The following is a 14,443-nucleotide window of genomic DNA, read 5'->3' as shown; positions in this document are numbered from 1 at the left end:
GATGACATGATACTTTATATGGAAAACCCAAAAGACTCCACCCCCAAATTACTAGAACTCATACAACAATTCAGTAATGTGGCAGGATACAAAATCAATGCTCAGAAATCAGTTGCATTTCTATACACTAACAATGAGACTGAAGAAAGAGAAATTAGGGAATCAATTCCATTTACAATAGCACCAAAAACCATAAGATATCTCAGAATAAACTTAACCAGAGAAGTAAAGGACCTATACTCTAGAAACCACAGAACACTGATGAAAGACATTGAAGAAGACACAAAAAGATGGAAAAACATTCCATGCTCATGGATCGGAAGAATAAACATAGTTAAAATGTCTGTGCTACCCAGAGTAATCCACACTTTCAACGCCATCCCGATCAAAATACCAATGACATTTTTCAAAGAGCTGAAACAAACAATCCTAAAATTTGTGTGGAACCAGAAAAGACCCCGAATCGCCAAGGAACTGTTGAAAAAGAAAAACAAAGCTGGGGGCATCATGTTGCCTGATTTCAAGCTATTCTACAAAGCTGTGATCACCAAGACGGCATGGTACTGGCACAGGAACAGACACATAGACCAATGGAAGAGAACACAGACTTCAGAAATGGACCTTCAACTCTATGGTCAACTAATCTTTGACAAAGCAGGAAAAAACATCCAGTGGAGAAAATACAGTCTCTTCAATAAATGGTGCTGGGAAAATTGGACAGCTATATACAGAAGAATGAAACTTGACCACTCTCTCATACCATATACAAAGATAAACTCCAAATTGGATGAAAGACCTTGATGTGAGAAAGGAAACCATCAAAATCGTAGAGGAGAACATAGGCTATAACCTCTTCGACACTGGCCGCAGCAACTTCTTTCATGACACATCTCCAAAGGCAAGGGAAACAAAAGCAAAATGAACTTTTGGGACTTCATCAAGATAAAAAGCTTCTGCACAGCAAAGGAAACAGCCAACAAAACAAAGAGGCAACCCACGGAATGGGAGAAGATATTTGCAAATGACACTACAGATAAAAGGCTGGTATCCAAGATCTATAAAGAACTTCTCAAACTCAATACACAAGAAACAAATAATCAAATCAAAAAATAGGCAGAAGATATGAACAGACACTTTTCCAGTGAAGACATATGAATGACTAACAGACCCATGAGAAAATGTTCAACATCATTAGCTGTCAGGGAAATTCAAATCAAAATCACATTGAGATACCACCTTATGCCAGTCAGAATGGCAAAAATTGACAAGGCAAGAAACAACAAATGTTGGAGAGGATGTGGAGAAAGGGTAAACCTCTTACACTGCTGGTGGGATTGCAAGCTGGTACAGCCACTTTGGAAAACAGTGTGGAGGTCCCTCAAAAAGTTAAAAATAGAGCTACCCTATGACCCAGCAATTACACTACTGGGTATTTACCCCAAAGATACAGACATAGTGAAGAGAAGGGCCATATGCACCCCAATGTTCATAGCAGCATTGTCCACAATAGCTAAACTGTGGAAGGAGCTGAGATGCCCTTCAACAGACGAATGGATAAAGAAGATGTGGTCCAGCCCACGGAATGGGAGAAGATATTTGCAAATGACACTACAGATAAAAGACTGGTATCCAAGATCTACAAAGAACTTCTCAAACTCAATACACAAGAAACAAATAAACAAATCAAAAAATGGGAAGATATGAACAGACACTTTTCCAATGAAGACATACAAATGGCTAACAGACACATGAAAAAATGTTCAAAATCATTAGCCATCAGGGAAATTCAAATCAAAACCACATTGAGATACCACCTTATGCCAGTTAGAATGGCAAAAATTGACAAGGCAAGAAACAATTGTTGGAGAGGATGTGGAGAAAGGGGATCCCTCTTACACTGTTGGTGGGAATACAAGTTGGTAAAGCCACTGTGGAAAACAGTGTGGAGGTCCTAAAGAGTTAGGTGAGAGCTACCCTATGATCCAGCGATTTTTATGGTCGTTATTTTTAAAGATACAGACGTCATGAACAGAAGGGCCATATGCACCCCAATGTTCATAGCAGCATTGTCCACAATAGCTAAATCGTGGAAGGAACCGAGATGCCCTTCAACAGATGACTGGATTACGAAGATGTGGTCCATATATATAATGGAATATTACTCGGCCATCAAAAAGAACGATTTCTCAACATTTGCTGCAACATGGACGGGACTGGAGGAGATAATGCTAAGCGAAATAAGTCAAGCAGAGAAAGACAATTACCATATGGTTTCACTCATTTATAGAACATAAGAAGTAGGAAGATCGGTAGGAGAAGAAAGGGAAGAAGAAAGGGGGGGTAAACAGAAGGGGGAATGAACCATGAGAGACTATAGACTCTGGGAAACAAACTGAGGGCTTTGGGGGGGCGGGGGAATGGCGTAAGCTGGTGATGGGTATTAAGGAGGGCATGTATTGCATGGTGCACTGGGTTTTATATGCAAGTAATGAATCATGGAACTTTACATCAGAAACTAGGGATGTACTGTATGGTGACTAACATAATAAAAAAATATTATTGTAAAAAAAAGGAAAGAAAATGAGCAGCCTCAGATGCAGAGATCCACAGCCCAGGAGCCAAGGAAGGAAAGTGACCAAAAAAGGAGATGCCATCGCCTGTGTTAGGTGAGACCTGCCCTTTGGACCTGGCTGTGACGTCGACTGGTGAGACCTCCCTGGATTGTGGAACATAAGGAATAGCAGGGAGATCAGTAGGAGAAGGAAGGGAAGAATGAAGGGGGTTAAACAGAAGGGGGAATGAACCACAAGAGACTATGGACTCTGGGAAACAAACTGAGGGTTTCAGAGGGGAAGGGGGGTGGGGGGAAGGGTAGCCCGATGATGGGTATTAAGGAGGGCACGTATTGCATGGAACACTGGGAGTTATACACAAACGATGAATCATGGAACACTACATCAAAAACTAATGATGTACTGTATGGTGACTAATATATCATAATTAAAAGAAAAAAAAAGAAAGGACATACTTTGCCAGCAAGCTTCCAAACTGTGAACTGAGACTTGATTCACGCAGGACAATTGGTATCTTCTAGGCCAGAGAGATCTGAGGTACCTCTAGGCCAACTTACAGCCGGTTACAGAGTAAAGCTTGTACTCCCAGAAGGAATTTATATACACCTTCAGATGTCCAGAAAAAATGAGAAAATGATTTTTTTCTATCAAAATAAAGTTGATATAAAAATGTTATTTTGGGGGCGCCTGGGTGGCACAGCGGTTAAGCGTCTGCCTTCGGCTCAGGGCGTGATCCCGGCGTTCTGGGATCGAGCCCCACATCAGGCTCCTCCGCTGGGAGCCTGCTTCTTCCTCTCCCACTCCCCCTGCTTGTGTTCCCTCTCTCTCTGGCTGTCTCTATCTCTGTCAAATAAATAAATAAAATCTTTTAAAAATTTTTAAAAAAAAATGTTATTTTGAAAACTCATCTATTGAGAGAAAACTATGTATGTAGGTAATGGCTCAACAAAATACCGACTTCATCTAGAGTTATTCCTGATTATTTTAGGTTTAAAACAATAGTTATAGATAATTATAAAATTTTCGAGCAATAAAATTGATATACCTCAGAGAGCACATATAAACTTTCAGGTTAGTCAAAACTGTTCTTAATCTATTCCCTTCATATCAGCCCAAGAGGCAACAGAAGATGTTAGGCATATTTTTCCCAGTTGAAATACTCCATTCAATATCCCTGGAGCCCCTGCAAAACCCATTACAGTCATGCTTCCTTCCCCTTTTCTTCCATCATAAACCCCTTGAATGCCTAGCCCGTTTTCACTATCAAATTCAGATAGTTTGCACTTACAATGAGCCCTGAGTAATATATAGAATTGTTGAATTTTATTAAAAAATTTTTTTAATTTAAAAATAAAAAAAAAAGAATTGTTGAATTGCTATATTATACACCTGAAACTAATATAACACTTAACACTTACAAACTATACCAGAATTAAAATAAAAAACTTAACTAAATAAATAAGTAAAATAAAAATTAAAAATTCGGTGGTTTGGATTTCAAGTATCACCTAGTGGCCAAAGAAACTCCTCTCACTTGCTGACCAAGCATTCCAAATTCCAAAACTTTAAGACAGCTCCCCAGAAATGATGAACAATATGCTTTTATAATTGTTCTGCATGATCCATGGACATCTAGAGACTTTAAAACATTAACAAAATAATTTTCTTTTTTTGTTGCTTTTTTATTTTATTGTATTTAAATTCAATTAATTAATATATAGTGTATTATTAGTTTCAGAGGTAGAGTTCAGTGATTCATCAGTTGTATATAACACCCAGTGTGCTCATTGCATCACATGCCCTCCTTAATGCCCATCACCCAGTTACCTCATTCCCTCATCCCCACTACCCTCTAGCAACCCTCAGTTTGTTTTCTATAGTTAAGAGTCTCTTATGATTTGTCTCCCTCTCTGATTTCGTCTCATTTTAATTTTCCGTCCATTCCCCTATGATCCTCTGTTTTCTTTTTTTTTTTTAAGATTTTATTTATTTATTTGACAGAGAGACACAGCCGGCGAGAGAGGAAACACAAGCAGGGGGAGTGGGAGAGGTAGAAGCTGGCTCCTAGCAGAGGAGTCTGATGTGGGGCTCGATCCCAGAACGCCGGGATCACGCCCTGAGCTGAAGGCAGACGCTTAACAACTGCACCACCCAGGCACCCCGTCTGTTTTGTTTCTTAAAATAACTTTCTAATATCGGGGAAAACCTTTAAAAATTTAAAAGGAACTATTATAGTTTTCACCTTGTGTAGGCAACTCTCAACAAATTTATGTACACAATATGTTCTGAAATTGAAAATCATATAAAAGGAGAGGCAAGTAGTCGCAACCACATCACTAGCATACCCACATCAAGCAAAAACTATGTTAAGAAAAAGCTCTAGGGTTGCCTGGGTGGCTCAGTCAGTTAAGCATCCAACTCTTGATTTTGGCTCAGGTCATGATCTCAGGGTGGTAAGATCAAGCCCTGCCATCGGGCTCTGCACTCAGCAGGAAGTCTGCTTCTCTCCTTCTCCCTCTCTCTGCCCCTCCCCCAATCCCAACTCACACTGTCTCTCTCTCTCTCTCAATTAAATAACTAAATCTTTTTTTTTTAAAGAAAAGCTCTAAATTAAATGATCCTGAAGTGAATCTTTTTTTAAATCAGCTTTATTATACAAGATACATATCTTTAGTTTAAGCTAGATACTTTGATTCACAAACATGTCACTGCCTTTAATATTGCTTTCTCAGATATGGGGTCAGGTCTCTTGACTACCTTTCTGATAGATGACATATTCTGTCAGATGTTAAATGGGAGAAGCTATTTTGTATCTACTTCACAGAGACATGAAACTCAACCATGAAAAATTAAAAGCTTTTCCTCTAAGATCAGGAAAAAGACAACGGTGCCCATTCTCATCACCACTTATTCAACATAGTCTTGGAAGTCCTGGCCAGAGCAATTAGGCAAGAAAAAGAAATAAAAGGCACCCTAATGGGGAAGAAAGAAGTAAAACTGTCACTATTTGCAGATAACAAAATATTATATATAGAAAACCTTAAAGATTTCACCAAAAAAAAAAAAACCTATTAGAATAAATGAACAAATTCAGTAAAATTGAAGGATATAAAATTAATACACAAAAGTCTATCACATTCCTAAACACTAATAACAAACTATCAGAAAGAGTAATTAAGAAAATAAGCTTATTTACAATTGCATCAAAGGGAATAAAATATTTAGGAATAAATTCAAGCAAAAAGGTGAAAGACCTATCCATAGAAAACTAACTAAAGAACACATACATAAATGCAAAGATATTCCATGCTCAAGGATTGCAAGAATTAATATCATTTAAATGTCCATACTACCCAAAGCAAACTACAGATTCAAGACAATCCCTATCAAAATTCCAATCATATCTTTCACAGAAATAGAATAACCCTAAAAATGCATGAAACCACAAAATACCCTGAATAGCCAAATCAATCATAACAAAGAAGAGCAAAGCTGGCAACACCAATTGTACTTACTGATCTCAAACCAAACAATAAAGCTATAGTAATGAAAACAGTATGATACTGGCATAAAAATAGACACACAGACCAATGGAACAGAATAAAAAAATAAAATTCCACATTTATGGTCAACTAATATTTGACAAGAGAGCCAAGAACACCCAAAGGGGAAAGGATAGTCTCTTCAACAAATGGCACTGGGGAAACTGGATAAATACATGCAGAAAGATGTGCATTCTTACCTTACACCGCTCACAAAAATTAACTCAAAATAGATTAAATATCTAAACACAAGACCTCATATACCTGATACAAAACTCCTACAAGAAAATATAAGGAAGAAAATCCTTGACATTAGTCCTGGCGATGATTTTTTAGATAAGACATAAAAAACACAAGCAACAAAGGCAAAAACAAACAAGTGGAACTACATCACACTAAAAATCTTCTGCACGGCAAAAGTAACAATCAACAAAATGAAAAGGCATCCTATGGAATGGGAGAAAAAAATTGCAAACAAGATATCAGATAAAGAATTAGTACCCAAAATACATAAAGAACTCATACAACTCAACAACAACAAAATCTGATTAACAAATAGGTAGATAGAGGAAATAGACATTTTTCCAAAGAACACACCCAAATGGTCAACAGGTACGTGAAAAGATGTCCAACATCTCTAAACATCAGTAAAACGAAGAAAAAAAAAAAAAACACAATGAGACATCACCTCATATCTGTTGGAATGGCTATCATCAAAAAGACAAGAGGTAACAAGTGTTGGTGAGGATTTGGAGAAAGGGAAGCCCTTAAAAATTGCTGGTGGAAATGCAAATTGCTATGGAAAACAGTATGGAGGTCCATCAAATAATTGAAAATAGAACTATCATATGATTCAGCAATACCACTTCTGGTTTCATACCTAAAGGAAATGAAAATAGGATATCAAGTAGATAGGTGGCCTACAATTTTCTGTTCTTATAGTGTCCTTGTCTGGTTTTGGTATCAGGGTAATACTGGCCTCATAGAATGAGTTTGAAAGAGTTCCCTCTTCTATTTTTTGGAATAGTTTGAGAAAGATATTAATTCTACATTGAACGTTTGGTACAATCTATCAGTGCAGCCATCAGGTCCTGAAATTTTATAATATATATTTATCCAAAAACAAATACAAATACTAACTTGAAAAGATATATGCATCTCCATGTTCACTGCAGCATTATATAGCCAAGATATGGAAACAACCTAAGTGTCCACTGATGAGTAAATGGATAAAGAAATTGTGGGGTATATATATACAACAAAATATTATTCAGCCACAAAAAGGAATGAAATATTGTCATTCGTGACAACATGGATGGACCCTGAGGGCATTATGCTAAATGAGATAAGTCAGACAGAGAAAGACAATACCATAGGATCTCTCTTCCATGTGGAATCTTTAAGAAAAAAAACTCATAGATACAGAGAAGAGATTGGTGGTTGCCAGAGTAAATGTGTGAGAAATGGGAGAAATGGGTGAAGATGGTCAAAGATAAAAACAAAAAACAAATAAATAAATACAATGTATCACTGACCACCATCACAAACAACAAAAAGACCAGAGGTTTAAGAGGATGTAAAGATAGGGCCATGCCAAGAGCTATAAAAAAAGATGGGGCTCCCATTCCAGTCTGGGGGTCTCATGGAATATGGATCAAAGAAAGCTCCCCAAAGAAAACACATATAAATAGGCCTCAAAGGATGCATTGGATTGTTTTCCCCTAATGATAATAGCTTTATTCCATATGAAGGGATAAAGAAGATGTGTTATATGTACATCTACAATGGAATATTCTTCAGCCATGAAAAGAAGGAAATCCTGCTATTTCTGACAACATGAACGGACCTTGAAAGTATTATGCTAAGTGAGAGAAGTCGGATAGAGAAAGACAACTACTGCATGATATCACTAAAAAAGCCAAAGCCAAACTTGTAGAAACAGAGAGTAGAATGGTGATTACCTGGGACTACGGTGTGAGAGAACTGGGTAAATAAATAAATCCTGGAGATCTAAAACACAGCATATTAAGTATAGAAGACAATATTGTATTATATACTGCAAAACGCTGAGACTAAATAAGTGAATCCGGGTAAAGGATATATGGGTATTTTGCAGTATTGTTTTTGCAATTTTTCTGTAAGCTTGAAACTTTTATTATAGGGGCACCTGGGTGGTTCAGTTGGTTAAGCACCTGCTTTTGGCTCAGGCCGTGATCCCAGGGTCCTGGGATCGAGCCCCTCCTCGGGTTCCCTGCTTCGTGGGGAGTCTATTTCTCCCTCCCCTCTGCCCCTCCCCCCACACATGCACAAGTGTGAGTGCGTGCTCTCTCTCAAATAAATAAATAAATAAATAAATAAATAAAATCTTTTTTTAAAAAGAAATTGTTTTATTATAAAAATTCAAAATGTAAAAAGAACCAAAAAAATGATAATTATATGACATGACAGAGGCGTTTGCTAACAGTACAGCGGTAATCACATTACAAAATATAAATGTACAACTTTAACTTATACAGTGTCACTGTACACCTTAAACTGGCACAATGTCAACTGTATGTCATTAAAAAATAATAATTTTTAAATGTACTAAGCGCTTGTGTTTCTAAAGGCCTTAAAAGATGTATAGAAGTCTATACAACCAACTTTTAATCTTGGTTTTTTCTGAAGAGGGGGATGAGAAGGGTCTCAGGGATAAAGGAAACAGATCGTGGGTCTGTGAATCAGTGAGGACTCAAATTCATGGTGATCCTTTGATAATTCCCTTCTCTTTCTTCAGCTTCACTCTTCCTGTCTGTAACATATAAATGTTAGACTAGATGTCCACCAAAGTCCTTGTATTCTAAGCCATGAGTTCAGCTTATCCCCAGGGATGAAAATTCCCTTTTGTCCTCTCAGGAAAGACCCATTCTATAATTTGGGGGCACACGAGACAATTGGGAGGGGAGGTTGTGTCCACACCACATACACTGGTAACTGGAACAGAATCCTAGATGTTTCATCCTCTGCTATTTCGTCTACTGGCCACCCCTAAACCCTCCACACCCATGCTCCACTCCCTAGCTCCACTTTCTATTCTCGGCTTCATACTCCATTATTTCCCACCTGTTCTTGCAGGTCTCTCTTCCCAGGCTTCCCTGCCACCAATCGTGCACTCCAACAACCAGAGTGATTCATTTTTTATAGTTTTATATATAATCTACTCTGTTTCTAAAATGGCAAAGTTCTATATGATTTTATGTAAAAACTAAACTGATCTAGAAGTATACAACTAAGAAAGTGAAGACCACACACACTGCCCATAGCACTTAAGAAAATAAGATCTACAGTAAAGAGAAGACTGGGACTCGCCCTACAAGAAACACCTGCAAAACATCCTGTCGCTCCTCTAGAGGGTGCTCTAGGACATTCGGTGCTCCCTGATGTGGTAGTAGGTTATTATAAAGCCTTGCGTTACTGTAAAATGCATTACGCCATTCTATTACCAAGTACAAGGGTCCCTGATGATCTGTCCTAACAAGCAGTATTAAGCTGTGCAGCAGCACAGGGACTAGGGTTCCCATTAGCTACACTGCAGAAAGGCACTGCCACAATGTCACTTGCTGAAGCCACCATCATATACATCAGTAAGCCTTCCTACCTGGATCCCACTGTAAGGAGACCTTAACTCTGATCATTTAACAACTTTATACACTTTATGTTTCTCATAAACAGATCAATGAGGTCCAGACTGTTGGTACCAATGTATGGAAACACAAGGAAGTCATACCTCATTCTTAAAAGTCTATTCCCAAAAGTGACACCAATCATTTCTCCTCACATTCCACTGGTAAGAACAAATCATATGACCACACTTAGATGTAGGGGGAATGGGACATTGGCAACCTTTCCCAAGTGACAATTATATACTATGGAAGGGGAGGATGCATTTCACGGGAAAGCTGGTCAGAGTCACCACAGGTATAGGGGAGGGTTGAAAGATACAGAGAGGTACAGAGGAGTTGAAAGATGCTGGGCAGCTAAAAGAAACTGTCAAACATCTATTACAGAAGGTCATAGACACCAAATGATAAATAAGAGTGAAAACTCTTTTCTTGTATCACAAATAATAATCACCAAAAAAGAAAGCACAACCTTTGTTATAAATGCAAGCATTCAACAAGAAAAGACATTTTTTTTAAGATTTTGTTTATTTTTTTGACAGAGAGACACAACCAACGAGAGAGGGAACACAAGCAGGGGGAGAGGAAGAAGCAGGCTCCCAGCGGAGGAGCCTGATGTGGGGCTCAATCCCAGAACACTGGGATCACGCCCTGAGCCGAAGGCAGACGTTTAATGACTGCGCCACCCAGGCGCCCCAAGAAAAGACATTTTTGTACCAAAGTAATTAGGAGTCTAAACTTAAAAAGTAACTATGTGGCTAAGTAATCAGGACTCCATCCAGTCTGGGATTACACAAAATGTGAAACTACTATATTAAAATGGTATGTTTTCTTTATACTTGCTATTACAATACAAAAAAACCATTGTTCACTCTCCCAAAACAAAAAGAATTGTTACATGTATTCAACTTGCTTATGCTGCTATTATATAGTTTTATAAATTAAGCTATCCTGTTTCTGACACAGAGTTTTCTCCTTTGGGGAGTTACAGGAGCACGTACTTCGCATCCACTCCACAGTTACCCGTCCAGATGTTCAGTGGCATGCATGCTACACTGTCTTCTCTGGGAGATTAGGGGAAATCTCTCCTAAGGCTTTGCTCTCTGGACCGTGGCAGAAGTGTATGTACACAAGTGGTTGCAGATCATGCTGTGCCCTGGGGTGAGGACTCATTAGTATGACTAGGAGAGATAAGTCACAGGTACAAAGAGTTTGGGATCTGTCTGCCCAGACAGAGGGGTTATCAGAGGCTGCCTGAACAGTACACTGTACTTCCCACACTGGACTACCTTGATCCCTGAAATCACCCTGCTCATGTGACCTAGCTAAAGGAACTGACCTTGCTAAGCTTTCCCACTTCAGGTCTTTTATCTTCTAGTCCCTTAACCTGCCTTTCCTGCACAATTTCTTTATTCCTCATCTTATTTCATAGGACAGTAACTCTGCTAGGCCTCTAACAATAGAGACAGGAGAGAAGAAAGGAATAAAAGAAGGCTGGGTGGCATCAAGCAGTAGTGAGCAAATATTCTGTGGGCACCAACCATGTGCTGAGTCTCACTTAAGTTATCACACTTGAAACTCATAACACTTTGAGCTGATGTCATTGCCACCATTTTTTAAATTAGGAAACTGAGGCTCAGAGGTTTGATATGACTTTTCCAGGGTCTCGTTAATGCATCCGCAGTGCAAGCTGAATGAAATCCGTTCTGCCTAACTCCACCTGCTGTAATCACACCCAGTCACATCTTTAGCTCCCTGATTTTGTTATTACAGAAGCCTTCTCCTTGAATTCATCAAGATGTACACTCCCTTGACCCAAACACATTCCATGCATCAGACTTTTCCTTCTTCACTTTTCTTTATCAGTGCCCACTCCATGATTCATCACTTCAATTGCTTTCTTGCCAGCATCTTAAGAATCCAAACATTATTATTTTCTGCACCTATCTGTAAGTAAAAAATTCAACCCCAGATTCTTTTTTTTAAGACTTTTTATTTATTCATTTGAGAGAGACAAAGAAAGCAAGTGAGAGCATAGCAGCGGGGAGGGACAAAGGGAGAGGGAGAAGAAGACTCCCTGCTGAGCAGGCAGCCCAACAAGGGGCTCGATCCTAGGACCCCGTGATCATGACCCGAGCAGAAGGCAGACGCTTTACCAACTGAGCCACCCAGGCACCCCAACCCCAGATCCTTTTAAGTGTTTGCCTTCTCCACAAACAAAAATCCCAACCCTAATAAGAATGCTGGAGGAAAATCACAAAGCTGTACAGATTAGTGGCATCTGAATTTGTCATTCTCAATCTTTACAGAGCCCTCAGTAGCAGCCATTTGACTGCCATTCAACAGAAGGCTTGATGAAAGTAAGAGCAATATCTGGTTTTGTTTGTTATTTCAAACCATTTTAATGTAAACTCCATGATGGTAGGAACTGCCTGTGGTACATACTGCTAGCCCCTAAGACAGTTTCTAGAACATGATACATGCTCAATAAATATCTAATGAAGAAATTAAATGAATAAGAGCTTAAAGTGGTCAACAGTAGTCCAGGATTTACAGAGACTTGCTTTGGAAGTTACAATTAAGCAGAAACTTGAGAGATAAGTAGGAGTTCGCTCATGAGAGGAGCTGGAAAGGACAGCATTAAAGGAAAATTGAAATGCATTCCTAAGATCCCACCTTCCTACTTTACACACAGTGTTCTGAATACTCTCTCTACTCAAAGCTCTTCCATTCTCTCCAGCCCCACTGTAACTTCTATGAATGCACTCAGATTCGGTCTCTACCTTGCAACCAAATGCACTTCTGCTGTTGAAGCAAGCAAGATAGTGGAATAGGAGCCCCTGGATCAAATCCTCCTCACAGAAATACAAAATAGCAAATATCCACAGATAAGATGCCTTTGTGAAAATCCCAGAACTTGGGAGTGAGGCTGAAGCATGTCCTTTGAAGCACGAAAACCAAAAAAATCTACTTTAGAAAGGTAAGAGAAGCAGGTTCACTTTGACCATATCACCCTTCCCCAGGCCAACAAGTGCCGCACCAAGAGTGATCTTCTGGGCCCACGATTTCCTCCAGTGGAGAAGAGAGGACCAGAAGCAGACATGCAGCCTCCCCAGCATTTCTGGGTTACTCCCTGGAAGCCCACTTCTATCTTGGAGAACACTGGGACAACTGACAGACCTAGACCACAGGAAGGCAGCTGGAACAAAGAAGGGGTGGGGCTCAGAATGACCAGCAAGTGGATCTTAGCACTGCAACCACATCCCAGCCAGTGATCTTGCCCAAAGAGAGGCCAGTCAGCAGCTCCTCCCACCTGTGAACTCAAGTCAACAGTCCCTCTAGCCAGAGAACAGTCAGCAGTTCTGCCTGGCCTCAGCCAGCGGTCCAACCCAGCTGTAGAGCACAGACTATGGCCCTGCTTGATCATGGTACACAGTCAGGGACCTTTACCAATCATAGAGAACAGCCAGTGACTTCACTGGACCAGAGAGCAAAGCCAACACCCCCAACCAACCACAAAGCACAACCTGTAGCCCTGCCCAATTGCAGGCCACAGCCAGTAGCCCCACCAAACTATGAAACACAGCCTGCAACTTCGTTAAACATAAAATCCAGCTAGAGGCACCACTTTGCCGGGGAGTACAAACTGCAACCCCAACCAATCAGGGGTGACTGCAGAAACTAGCCAATGGCCTGACCAGTTACTGAGTCCAGCCAGTGGCAGAAGGAGCCCAGCCTGCATTCATATCCACCCCGTGAGCCCAGCAACTGGCCCTGCCTGACCACAGATCCCAACAGGCAGCCCTGCTCAACTACAGAACCCACCCAGTGGGTGGGAGCCCAGCCAGCAGCATTATCAAAGCTCACAGCACAAGCAGGAGCTCCATCCAAACAGAGACCCCTTGGCAAGCCCCACCTGCCAGTGAAAGGTTGAGCTAGCCCAACCAGAACCCTGGGCTCAACGGAGTCGTGAAGGTCTTTCCATCCAAACTGAACCTGTATAGACTAGAAGAGGTGACTGCTTCCTCAAATGCATAGACACCAGTACAAGGATACAAGGATCACAAATAATCAGGGAAACATGACACCACCCAAGAAAACTAGTAAGATTTCAATGACTGATACTTAAAAATAGAGATACATGAACTAAATGACAAAGAATTCAGAAGAATCCTCTTACAGAAGTTCAGTGCACTACAAGAAAACACAGACAGACAACTAAATAAAGTTAGGAAAACAATACTTAAACAAAATAAGTTTAAAAAAAATCACTTTAGGGGCGCCTGGGTAGTGCAGTCGTTAAAGTGTCTGCCTTCGGCTCAGGGCGTGATCCCGGCGTTCCGGGATTGAGTCCCACATCGGGCTCCTCTGCTGGGAGCCTGCTTCTTCCTCTCTCACTCGCCTGCTCTGTTCCCTCTCTCGCTGGCTGTCTCTCTGTCACATAAATAAATAAAATCTAAAAAAAAAAAAAAAATCACTTTAAAAAAAATTCCTAGGGGCACCTGAGTCGCTCAGATGGTTAAGCACCCAGCTCTTGATTTCGGCTCAGGTCATGATCTCAGGGTGGTGAGATCGAGCCCAACGTCAGGCTCCTACACTGGGTGTGGAGCCTGCTTAAGATTCTCTCTCTCCCTCTCCCTTTGCCCCTCCCTTCCCAAAAAAACCCTAG

Source organism: Ursus maritimus, unplaced genomic scaffold, assembly GCF_017311325.1.
Source record: "Ursus maritimus isolate PB19 unplaced genomic scaffold, ASM1731132v1 scaffold_22, whole genome shotgun sequence".
Lineage (NCBI taxonomy): Eukaryota > Metazoa > Chordata > Mammalia > Carnivora > Ursidae > Ursus > Ursus maritimus.
This window is presented reverse-complemented; position numbering follows the sequence as displayed.